We start from the raw sequence: 12702 nt of genomic DNA, 5'->3' as shown, positions 1-12702 counted from the left end.
AGTGCCGTCAAGGAAATCAAGGCTCCTTTCATGTGTGATGTGCAACAAGGAATTGCTCTGCACGCATTGCAGGGGAATCGGGCCTCATCTCTCGGCGAGGGGGAAGTCTCATGGTTTTTCTCGAGTTGCGGCAGGAACCTGGGGTATATTCTCGAGTTACGACGGGGATGGCCCTTCCACCCACGTGTTTGCTCAGCGACGTCAGGACTCCTGCCTAGTTGCGAGGGACAACTCGGGATTCTCCTCGAGGCTTGGCAGGGCAATTGGGACGCCTCTCCAGCTGAGGCGGGAGACCAAGGGTCCGTTTCCACGTGCCACAGGAATCCTGGGACTCCTAGCAAGTTTCACGAGGAGTCAGGCATCGTCTCCTTTGGAGGCAGTGATCTCCGCGTACCTCTGGAGTTTTCAAAGGATATAAGGAATCCGGTCGCGATGAGGTGGGGAACTAGGTCTTTCTCTGTGGTCTCCACAGGGGATTCAGACATCCTTTCGTCTTGGGAGATGCAAGACGAGCCTGCATTCAAGTCACTGCTGGGATATCCGGCCTTATTTCGAGTCAGGGCATCGCGGTGTCCATTCCACTTGAGGCCGCAAACTCAGGTTCCCTCTCACATACCTAGAGCTGAGAGAAGCCTCCTCTTGAGGTGCTTGTGGTAAGGTGGTATTCCTGTGGAGTCGAAGCCAGGGACTAACCTCTCATCTCGAGTTGATTTTTGGTCCACGGAGCTCTTTCGTGTTGCTACAGTGACCTCAGGATCCCTCTAGCCTTGAAACAGTGTTCTTGGGGTTTCTCTGCAGTGCCACCAAGGAAATCAAGGCTCCTTTCATGTGTGATGTGCAACACGGAATTGCTCTGCACGTAGTGCAGGGGAATCGGGCCTCATCTCGTAGCGAGGGGGAAGTCTCATGGTTTTTCTCGAGTTGCGGCGGGAACCTGGGGTATATTCTCGAGTTACGACGGGGATGGCCCTTCAACACACGTGTTTCTTCAGCGACGTCAGGACTCCTGCCTAGTTGCGAGGGACAACTCGGGATTCTCCTCGAAGCTTGGCAGGGCAATTGGGACGCCTCTCCAGCTGAGGTGGGAGACCAAGGGTCCCTTCCCATGTGCCACAGGAATCCTGGGACTCCTATCAAGTTTCACGAGGAGTCAGGCATCGTCTCCTTTGGAGGCACTGATCTCCGCGTACCTCTGGAGTTTTCAAAGGATGTGAGGCCTCCGGTCGCGATGAGGTGGGGAACTAGGTCTTTCTCTGTGGTCTCCACAGGGGATTCAGACATCCTTTGGTCTTGGGGGATGCAAGACGAGCCTGCATTCAAGTCACTGCAGGGATATCCGGCCTTATTTCGAGTCAGGGCATCGCGGTGTCCATTCCACTTGAGGCCGCAAATTCAGGGTCCCTCTCACATACCTAGAGCTGAAAGAAGCCTCCTCTTGAGGTGCTTGTGGTAAGGTGGTATTCCTCTGGAGTCGAAGCCAGGGACTAACCTCTCATCTCGAGTTGATTTTTGGTCCATGGAGCTCTTTCGTGTTGCTACAGTGACCTCAGGATCCCTCTAGCCTTGAAACAGTGTTCTTGGGGTTTCTCTGGAGTGCCATCAAGGAAATCAAGGCTCCTTTCATGTGTGATGTGCAACACGGAATTGCTCTGCACGCAGTGCAGGGGAATCGGGCCTCATCTCGCGGCAAGGGGGAAGTCTCAGGGTTTCTCTGGAGTTGCGGCGGGAACCTGGGGTATATTCTCGAGTTACGACGGGGATGGCCCTTCCACCCACGTATTTCTTCAGCGACGTCAGGACTCCTGCCTAGTTGCGAGGGACAACTCGGGATTCTCCTCGAGGCTTGGCAGGGCAATTGGGACGCCTCTCCAGCTGAGGCGGGAGACCAAGGGTCCCTTTCCACGTGCACAGGAATCCTGGGACTCCTATCAAGTTTCACGAGGAGTCAGGCATCGTCTCCTTTGGAGGCACTGACCTCCGCGTACCTCTGGAGTTTTCAAAGGATATAAGGAATCCGGTCGCGATGAGGTGGGGAACCAGGTCTTTCTCTGTGGTCTCCACAGGGGATTCAGATATCCTTTCGTCTTGGGAGATGCAAGACGAGCCTGCATTCAAGTCACTGCAGGGATATCCGGCCTTATTTCGAGCCAGGGCATCGCGGTGTCCATTCCACTTGAGGCCGCAAACTCAGGGTCCCTCTCACATACATAGGGCTGAGAGAAGCCTCCTGTTGAGGTGCTTGTGGTAAGGTGGTATTCCTCTGGAGTCGAAGCCAGGAACTAACTTCTCATCTCGAGTTGATTTCTGGTCCACGGAGCTCTTTCGTATTGCTACAGTGACCTCAGGATCCCTCTAGCCTTGAAACAGTGTTCTTGGGGTTTCTCTGGAGTGCCATCAAGGAAATCAAGGCTCCTTTCATTTGTGATGTGCAACACGGAATTGCTCAGCACGCAGTGCAGGATATCGGGCATCATTTTGCGGCGAGGGGGAAGTCTCATGGTTTTTCTCGAGTTGCGGCAGGAACCTGGGGTATATTCTCGAGTTATGACGGGGATGGCCCTTCCACCCACGTGTTTGTCCAGCGACGTCAGGACTCCTGCCTAGTCGCGAGGGACAACTCGGGATTCTCCTCGAGGCTTGGCAGGGCAATTGCGACGCCCCTCCAGCTGACTGGGGAGACCAAGTGTCCCTTTCCACGTGCCACAGGAATCCTAGGACTCCTATCAAGTTTCACGAGGAGTCAGGCATCGTCTCCTTTGGAGGCACTGATCTCCGCGTACCTCTGGAGTTTTCAAAGGATGTGAGGCCTCCGGTCGCGATGAGGTGGGGAACTAGGTCTTTCTCTGTGGTCTCCACAGGGGATTCAGACAACCTTTCGTCTTGTGAGATGCAAGACGAGCCTGCATTCAAGTCACTGCAGAGATATCCAGCCTTATTTCGCGTCAGGGCATCGCGGTGTCCATTCCACTTGGGGCCGCAAACTCAGGGTCCCTCTCACATACCTAGAGCTGAGAGAAGCCTCCTCTTGAGGTGCTTGTGGTAAGGTGGTATTCCTCTGGAGTCGAAGCCAGGGACTAACCTCTCATGTCGAGTTGATTTTTGGTCCACGGAGCTCTTTCGTGTTGCTACAGTGACCTCAGGATCCCTCTAGCCTTGAAACAGTGTTCTTGGGGTTTCTCTGGAGTGCCAACAAGGAAATCAAGGCTCCTTTCATGTGTGATGTGCAAAACGGAATTGCTCTGCACACAGTGCTGGGGAATCGGGCCTCATCTCGCGGCGAGGGGGAAGTCTCATGGTTTTTCTCGAGTTGCGGCGGGAACCTGGGGTATATTCTCGAGTTATGACGGGGATGGCCCTTCCAACCACGTGTTTGTTCAGCGACGTCAGGACTCCTGCCTTGTTGCGAGGGACAACTCGGGATTCTCCTCGAGGCTTGGCAGGGCAATTGGGACGCCTCTCCAGCTGAGGCGGGAGACCAAGGGTCCCTTTCCACGTGCCACAGGAATCCTGGGACTCCTATCAAGTTTCACGAGGAGTCAGGCATCGTCTCCTTTGGAGACACTGATCTCCGCGTACCTCTGGAGTTTTCAAAGGATGTGAGGCCTCCGGTCGCGATGAGGTGGGGAACTATGTCATTCTCTGTGGTCTGCACAGGGCATTCAGACATCCTTTCATCTTGGGAGATGCAAGACGAGCCTGCATTCAAGTCACTGCAGGGATATCCGGCCTTATTTCGAGTCAGGGCATCGCGGTGTCCATTCCACTTGAGGCCGCAAACTCAGGGTCCCTCTCACATACATAGAGCTGAGAGAAGCCTCCTCTTGAGGTGCTTGTGGTAAGGTGGTATTCCTCTGGAGTCGAAGCCAGGGACTAACCTCTCATCTCGAGTTGATTTTTGGTCCATGGAGCTCTTTCGTGTTGCTACAGTGACCTCAGGATCCCTCTAGCCTTGAAACAGTGTTCTTGGGGTTTCTCTGGAGTGCCATCAAGGAAATCAAGGCTCCTTTCATGTGTGATGTGCAACACGGAATTGCTCTGCACGCAGTGCAGGGGAATCGGGCCTCATCTCGCGGCGAGGGGGACGTCTCAGGGTTTCTCTGGAGTTGCGGCGGGAACCTGGGGTATATTCTCGAGTTACGACGGGGATGCACCTTCCACCCACGTGTTTCTTCAGCGACGTCAGGACTCCTGCCTAGTTGCGAGGGACAACTCGGGATTCTCCTCGAGGCTTGGCAGGGCAATTGGGACGCCTCTCCAGCTGAGGCGGGAGACCAAGGGTCCCTTTCCACGTGCACAGGAATCCTGGGACTCCTATCAAGTTTCACGAGGAGTCAGGCATCATCTCCTTTGGAGGCACTGATCTCCGCGTACCTCTGGAGTTTTCAAAGGATGTGAGGCCTCTGCTCGCGATGAGGTGGGGAACTATGTCTTTCTCTGTGGTCTCCACAGGGGATTCAGACATCCTTTCGTCTTGGGAGATGAAAGACGAGCCTACATTCAAGTCACTGCAGGGATATCCGGCCTTATTTCGAGTCAGGGCATCGCGGTGTCCATTCCACTTGAGGCCGCAAACTCAGGGTCCCTCTCACATACATAGAGCTGAGAGAAGCCTCCTCTTGAGGTGCTTGTGGTAAGGTGGTATTCCTCTGGAGTCGAAGCCAGGGACTAACCTCTCATCTCGAGTTGATTTTTGGTCCACGGAGCTCTTTTGTGTTGCTACAGTGACCTCAGGATCCCTCTAGCCTTGAAACAGTGTTCTTGGGGTTTCTCTGGAGTGCCATCAAGGAAATCAAGGCTCCTTTCATGTGTGATGTGCAACACGGAATTGCTCTGCACGCAGTGCAGGGGAATCGGGCCTCATCTCGCGGCGAGGGGGAAGTCTCATGGCATTTCTCGAGTTGCGGCGGGAACCTGGCGTATATTCTCGAGTTACGACGGGGATGGCCCTTCCACCCACGTGTTTGCTCAGCGACGTCAGGACTCCTGCCTAGTTGCGAGGGACAACTCGGGATTCTCCTCGAGGCTTGGCAGGGCAATTGGGATGCCTCTCCAGCTGAGGCGGGAGACCAAGGGTCCCTTTCCACGTGCCACAGGAATCCTGGGACTCCTAGCAAGTTTCACGAGGAGTCAGGCATCGTCTCCTTTGGAGGCAGTGATCTCCGCGTACCTCTGGAGTTTTCAAAGGATATAAGGAATCCGGTCGCGATGAGGTGGGGAACTAGGTCTTTCTCTGTGGTCTCCACAGGGGATTCAGACATCCTTTCGTCTTGGGAGATGCAAGACGAGCCTGCATTCAAGTCACTGCAGGGATATCCGGCCTTATTTCGAGTCAGGGCATCGCGGTGTCCATTCCACTTGAGGCCGCAAACTCAGGGTCCCTCTCACATACCTAGAGCTGAGAGAAGCCTCCTCTTGAGGTGCTTGTGGTAAGGTGGTATTCCTCTGGAGTCGAAGCCAGGGACTAACCTCTCATCTCGAGTTGATTTTTGGTCCACGGAGCTCTTTCGTGTTGCTACAGTGACGTCAGGATCCCTCTAGCCTTGAAACAGTGTTCTTGGGGTTTCTCTGCAGTGCCACCAAGGAAATCAAGGCTCCTTTCATGTGTGATGTGCAACACGGAATTGCTCTGCACGCAGTGCAGGGGAATCGGGCCTCATCTCGCGGCGAGGGGGAAGTCTCATGGTTTTTCTCGAGTTGCGGTGGGAACCTGGGGTATATTCTCGAGTTACGACGGGGATGGCCCTTCCACACACGTGTTTCTTCAGCGACGTCAGGACTACTGCCTAGTTGCGAGGGAAAACTCGGGATTCTCCTCGAAGCTTGGCAGGGCAATTGGGACGCCTCTCCAGCTGAGGTGGGAGACCAAGGGTCCCTTCCCATGTGCCACAGGAATCCTGGGACTCCTATCAAGTTTCACGAGGAGTCAGGCATCGTCTCCTTTGGAGGCACTGATCTCCGCGTACCTCTGGAGTTTTCAAAGAATGTGAGGCCTCCGGTCGCGATGAGGTGGGGAACTAGGTCTTTCTCTGTGGTCTCCACAGGGGATTCAGACATCCTTTGGTCTTGGGGGATGCAAGAGGAGCCTGCATTCAAGTCACTGCAGGGATATCCGGCCTTATTTCGAGTCAGGGCATCGCGGTGTCCATTCCACTTGAGGCCGCAAACTCAGGGTCCCTCTCACATACCTAGAGCTGAAAGAAGCCTCCTCTTGAGGTGTTTGTGGTAAGGTGGTATTCCTCTGGAGTCGAAGCCAGGGACTAACCTCTCATCTCGAGTTGATTTTTGGTCCATGGAGCTCTTTCGTGTTGCTACAGTGACCTCAGGATCCCTCTAGCCTTGAAACAGTGTTCTTGGGGTTTCTCTGGAGTGCCATCAAGGAAATCAAGGCTCCTTTCATGTGTGATGTGCAACACGGAATTGCTCTGCACGCAGTGCAGGGGAATCGGGCCTCATCTCGCGGCGAGGGGGAAGTCTCAGGGTTTCTCTGGAGTTGCGGCGGGAACCTGGGGTATATTCTCGAGTTACGACGGGGATGGCCCTTTCACACACGTGTTTCTTCAGCGACGTCAGGACTCCTGCCTAGCTGCGAGGGACAACTCGGGATTCTCCTCGAGGCTTGGCAGGGCAATTGGGACGCCTCTCCAGCTGAGGCGGGAGACCAAGGGTCCCTTTCCACGTGCACAGGAATCCTGGGACTCCTATCAAGTTTCACGAGGAGTCAGGCATCATCTCCTTTGGAGGCACTGATCTCCGCGTACCTCTGGAGTTTTCAAAGGATGTGAGGCCTCCGCTCGCGATGAGGTGGGGAACTATGTCTTTCTCTGTGGTCTCCACAGGGGATTCAGACATCCTTTCGTCTTGGGAGATGCAAGACGAGCCTGCATTCAAGTCACTGCAGGGATATCCGGCCTTATTTCGAGTCAGGACATCGCGGTGTCCATTCCACTTGAGGCCGCAAACTCAGGGTCCCTCTCACATACATAGAGCTGAGAGAAGCCTCCTCTTGAGGTGCTTGTGGTAAGGTGGTATTCCTCTGGAGTCGAAGCCAGGGACTAACCTCTCATCTCGAGTTGATTTTTGGTCCACGGAGCTCTTTCGTGTTGCTACAGTGACCTCAGGATCCCTCTAGCCTTGAAACAGTGTTCTTGGGGTTTCTCTGGAGTGCCACCAAGGAAATCAAGGCTCCTTTCATGTGTGATGTGCAACACGGAACTGCTCTGCACGCAGTGCAGGGGAATCGGGCCTCATCTCGCGGCGAGGGGGAAGTCTCATGGCATTTCTCGAGTTGCGGCGGGAACCTGGGGTATATTCTCGAGTTACGACGGGGATGGCCCTTCCACCCACGTGTTTCTTCAGCGACGTCAGGACTCCTGCCTAGTTGCGAGGGACAACTCGGGATTCTCCTCGAGGCTTGGCAGGGCAATTGGGACGCCTCTCCAGCTGAGGCGGGAGACCAAGGGTCCCTTTCCACGTGCACAGGAATCCTGGGACTCCTATCAAGTTTCACGAGGAGTCAGGCATCGTCTCCTTTGGAGGCACTGATCTCCGCGTACCTCTGGAGTTTTCAAAGGATGTGAGGCCTCCGCTCGCGATGAGGTGGGGAACTATGTCTTTCTCTGTGGTCTCCACAGGGGATTCAGACATCCTTTCGTCTTGGGAGATGCAAGACGAGCCTACATTCAAGTCACTGCAGGGATATCCGGCCTTATTTCGAGTCAGGGCATCGCGGTGTCCATTCCACTTGAGGCTGCAAACTCAGGGTCCCTCTCACATACCTAGAGCTGAGAGAAGCCTCCTCTTGAGGTGCTTGTGGTAAGATGGTATTCCTCTGGAGTCGAAGCCAGGGACTAACCTCTCATCTCGTGTTGATTTTTGGTCCACGGAGCTCTTTCGTGTTGCTACAGTGACCTCAGGATCCCTCTAGCCTTGAAACAGTGTTCTTGTGGTTTCTCTGGAGTGCCGTCAAGGAAATCAAGGCTCCTTTCATGTGTGATGTGCAACAAGGAATTGCTCTGCACGCATTGCAGGGGAATCGGGCCTCATCTCTCGGCGAGGGGGAAGTCTCATGGTTTTTCTCGAGTTGCGGCAGGAACCTGGGGTATATTCTCGAGTTACGACGGGGATGGCCCTTCCACCCACGTGTTTGCTCAGCGACGTCAGGACTCCTGCCTAGTTGCGAGGGACAACTCGGGATTCTCCTCGAGGCTTGGCAGGGCAATTGGGACGCCTCTCCAGCTGAGGCGGGAGACCAAGGGTCCGTTTCCACGTGCCACAGGAATCCTGGGACTCCTAGCAAGTTTCACGAGGAGTCAGGCATCGTCTCCTTTGGAGGCAGTGATCTCCGCGTACCTCTGGAGTTTTCAAAGGATATAAGGAATCCGGTCGCGATGAGGTGGGGAACTAGGTCTTTCTCTGTGGTCTCCACAGGGGATTCAGACATCCTTTCGTCTTGGGAGATGCAAGACGAGCCTGCATTCAAGTCACTGCTGGGATATCCGGCCTTATTTCGAGTCAGGGCATCGCGGTGTCCATTCCACTTGAGGCCGCAAACTCAGGTTCCCTCTCACATACCTAGAGCTGAGAGAAGCCTCCTCTTGAGGTGCTTGTGGTAAGGTGGTATTCCTGTGGAGTCGAAGCCAGGGACTAACCTCTCATCTCGAGTTGATTTTTGGTCCACGGAGCTCTTTCGTGTTGCTACAGTGACCTCAGGATCCCTCTAGCCTTGAAACAGTGTTCTTGGGGTTTCTCTGCAGTGCCACCAAGGAAATCAAGGCTCCTTTCATGTGTGATGTGCAACACGGAATTGCTCTGCACGTAGTGCAGGGGAATCGGGCCTCATCTCGTAGCGAGGGGGAAGTCTCATGGTTTTTCTCGAGTTGCGGCGGGAACCTGGGGTATATTCTCGAGTTACGACGGGGATGGCCCTTCAACACACGTGTTTCTTCAGCGACGTCAGGACTCCTGCCTAGTTGCGAGGGACAACTCGGGATTCTCCTCGAAGCTTGGCAGGGCAATTGGGACGCCTCTCCAGCTGAGGTGGGAGACCAAGGGTCCCTTCCCATGTGCCACAGGAATCCTGGGACTCCTATCAAGTTTCACGAGGAGTCAGGCATCGTCTCCTTTGGAGGCACTGATCTCCGCGTACCTCTGGAGTTTTCAAAGGATGTGAGGCCTCCGGTCGCGATGAGGTGGGGAACTAGGTCTTTCTCTGTGGTCTCCACAGGGGATTCAGACATCCTTTGGTCTTGGGGGATGCAAGACGAGCCTGCATTCAAGTCACTGCAGGGATATCCGGCCTTATTTCGAGTCAGGGCATCGCGGTGTCCATTCCACTTGAGGCCGCAAATTCAGGGTCCCTCTCACATACCTAGAGCTGAAAGAAGCCTCCTCTTGAGGTGCTTGTGGTAAGGTGGTATTCCTCTGGAGTCGAAGCCAGGGACTAACCTCTCATCTCGAGTTGATTTTTGGTCCATGGAGCTCTTTCGTGTTGCTACAGTGACCTCAGGATCCCTCTAGCCTTGAAACAGTGTTCTTGGGGTTTCTCTGGAGTGCCATCAAGGAAATCAAGGCTCCTTTCATGTGTGATGTGCAACACGGAATTGCTCTGCACGCAGTGCAGGGGAATCGGGCCTCATCTCGCGGCAAGGGGGAAGTCTCAGGGTTTCTCTGGAGTTGCGGCGGGAACCTGGGGTATATTCTCGAGTTACGACGGGGATGGCCCTTCCACCCACGTATTTCTTCAGCGACGTCAGGACTCCTGCCTAGTTGCGAGGGACAACTCGGGATTCTCCTCGAGGCTTGGCAGGGCAATTGGGACGCCTCTCCAGCTGAGGCGGGAGACCAAGGGTCCCTTTCCACGTGCACAGGAATCCTGGGACTCCTATCAAGTTTCACGAGGAGTCAGGCATCATCTCCTTTGGAGGCACTGATCTCCGCGTACCTCTGGAGTTTTCAAAGGATGTGAGGCCTCTGTTCGCGATGAGGTGGGGAACTATGTCTTTCTCTGTGGTCTCCACAGGGGATTCAGACATCCTTTCGTCTTGGGAGATGCAAGACGAGCCTGCATTCAAGTCACTGCAGGGATATCCGGCCTTATTTCGAGTCAGGGCATCGCGGTGTCCATTCCACTTAAGGCCGCAAACTCAGGGTCCCTCTCACATACATAGAGCTGAGAGAAGCCTCCTCTTGAGGTGCTTGTGGTAAGGTGGTATTCCTCTGGAGTCGAAGCCAGGGACTAACCTCTCATCTCGAGTTGATTTTTGGTCCACGGAGCTCTTTCGTGTTGCTACAGTGACCTCAGGATCCCTCTAGCCTTGAAACAGTGTTCTTGGGGTTTCTCTGGAGTGCCACCAAGGAAATCAAGGCTCCTTTCATGTGTGATGTGCAACACGGAACTGCTCTGCACGCAGTGCAGGGGAATCGGGCCTCATCTCCCGGCGAGGGGGAAGTCTCATGGCATTTCTCGAGTTGCGGCGGGAACCTGGGGTATATTCTCGAGTTACGACGGGGATGGCCCTTCCACCCACGTGTTTCTTCAGCGACGTCAGGACTCCGGCCTAGTTCAGAGGGACAACTCGGGATTCTCCTCGAGGCTTGGCAGGGCAATTGGGACACCTCTCCAGCTGAGGCGGGAGACCAAGGGTCCCTTTCCACGTGCACAGGAATCCTGGGACTCCTATCAAGTTTCACGAGGAGTCAGGCATCGTCTCCTTTGGAGGCACTGATCTCCGCGTACCTCTGGAGTTTTCAAAGGATGTGAGGCCTCCGCTCGCGATGAGGTGGGGAACTATGTCTTTCTCTGTGGTCTCCACAGGGGATTCAGACATCCTTTCATCTTGGGAGATGCAAGACGAGCCTACATTCAAGTCACTGCAGGGATATCCGGCCTTATTTCGAGTCAGGGCATCGCGGTGTCCATTCCACTTGAGGCTGCAAACTCAGGGTCCCTCTCACATACCTAGAGCTGAGAGAAGCCTCCTGTTGAGGTGCTTATGGTAAGATGGTATTCCTCTGGAGTCGAAGCCAGGGACTAACCTCTCATCTCGTGTTGATTTTTGGTCCACGGAGCTCTTTCGTGTTGCTACAGTGACCTCAGGATCCCTCTAGCCTTGAAACAGTGTTCTTGGGGTTTCTCTGGAGTGCCATCAAGGAAATCAAGGCTCCTTTCATGTGTGATGTGCAACACGGAATTGCTCTGCACGCATTGCAGGGGAATCGGGCCTCATCTCTCGGCGAGGGGGAAGTCTCATGGTTTTTCTCGAGTTGCGGCAGGAACCTGGGGTATATTCTCGAGTTACGACGGGGATGGCCCTTCCACCCACGTGTTTGCTCAGCGACGTCAGGACTCCTGCCTAGTTGCGAGGGACAACTCGGGATTCTCCTCGAGGCTTGGCAGGGCAATTGGGACGCCTCTCCAGCCGAGGCGGGAGACCAAGGGTCCCTTTCCACGTGCCACAGAAATCCTGGGACTCCTAGCAAGTTTCACGAGGAGTCAGGCATCGTCTCCTTTGGAGGCAGTGATCTCCGCGTACCTCTGGAGTTTTCAAAGGATATAAGGAATCCGGTCGCGATGAGGTGGGGAACTAGGTCTTTCTCTGTGGTCTCCACAGGGGATTCAGACATCCTTTCGTCTTGGGAGATGCAAGACGAGCCTGCATTCAAGTCACTGCAGGGATATCCGGCCTTATTTCGAGTCAGGGCATCGCGGTGTCCATTCCACTTGAGGCCGCAAACTCAGGGTCCCTCTCACATACCTAGAACTGAGAGAAGCCTCCTCTTGAGGTGCTTGTGGTAAGGTGGTATTCCTCTGGAGTCGAAGCCAGGGACTAACCTCTCATCTCGAGTTGATTTTTGGTCCATGGAGCTCTTTCGTGTTGCTACAGTGACCTCAGGATCCCTCTAGCCTTGAAACAGTGTTCTTGGGGTTTCTCTGGAGTGCCATCAAGGAAATCAAGGCTCCTTTCATGTGTGATGTGCAACACGGAATTGCTCTGCACGCAGTGCAGGGGAATCGGGCCTCATCTCGCGGCGAGGGGGAAGTCTCAGGGTTTCTCTGGAGTTGCGGCGGGAACCTGGGGTATATTCTCGAGTTACGACGGGGATGGCCCTTCCACCCACGTGTTTCTTCAGCGACGTCAGGACTCCTGCCTAGTTGCGAGGGACAACTCGGGATTCTCCTCGAGGCTTGGCAGGGCAATTGGGACGCCTCTCCAGCTGAGGCGGGAGACCAAGGGTCCCTTTCCACGTGCACAGGAATCCTGGGACTCCTATCAAGTTTCACGAGGAGTCAGGCATCATCTCCTTTGGAGGCACTGATCTCCGCGTCCCTCTGGAGTTTTCAAAGGATGTGAGGCCTCTGCTCGCGATGAGGTGGGGAACTATGTCTTTCTCTGTGGTCTCCACAGGGGATTCAGACATCCTTTCGTCTTGGGAGATGCAAGACGAGCCTGCATTCAAGTCACTGCAGGGATATCCGGCCTTATTTCGAGTCAGGGCATCGCGGTGTCCATTCCACTTGAGGCCGCAAACTCAGGGTCCCTCTCACATACCTAGAGCTGAGAGAAGCCTCCTCTTGAGGTGCTTGTGGTAAGGTGGTATTCCTCTGGAGTCGAAGCCAGGGACTAATCTCTCATCTCGAGTTGATTTTTGGTCCACGGAGCTCTTTCGTGTTGCTACAGTGACCTCAGGATCCCTCTAGCCTTG

This window comes from Cervus elaphus, chromosome X (assembly GCF_910594005.1).
Source record: "Cervus elaphus chromosome X, mCerEla1.1, whole genome shotgun sequence".
In the NCBI taxonomy this organism is placed as follows: domain Eukaryota; kingdom Metazoa; phylum Chordata; class Mammalia; order Artiodactyla; family Cervidae; genus Cervus; species Cervus elaphus.
Note: the sequence above shows the minus strand (reverse complement) of the source record.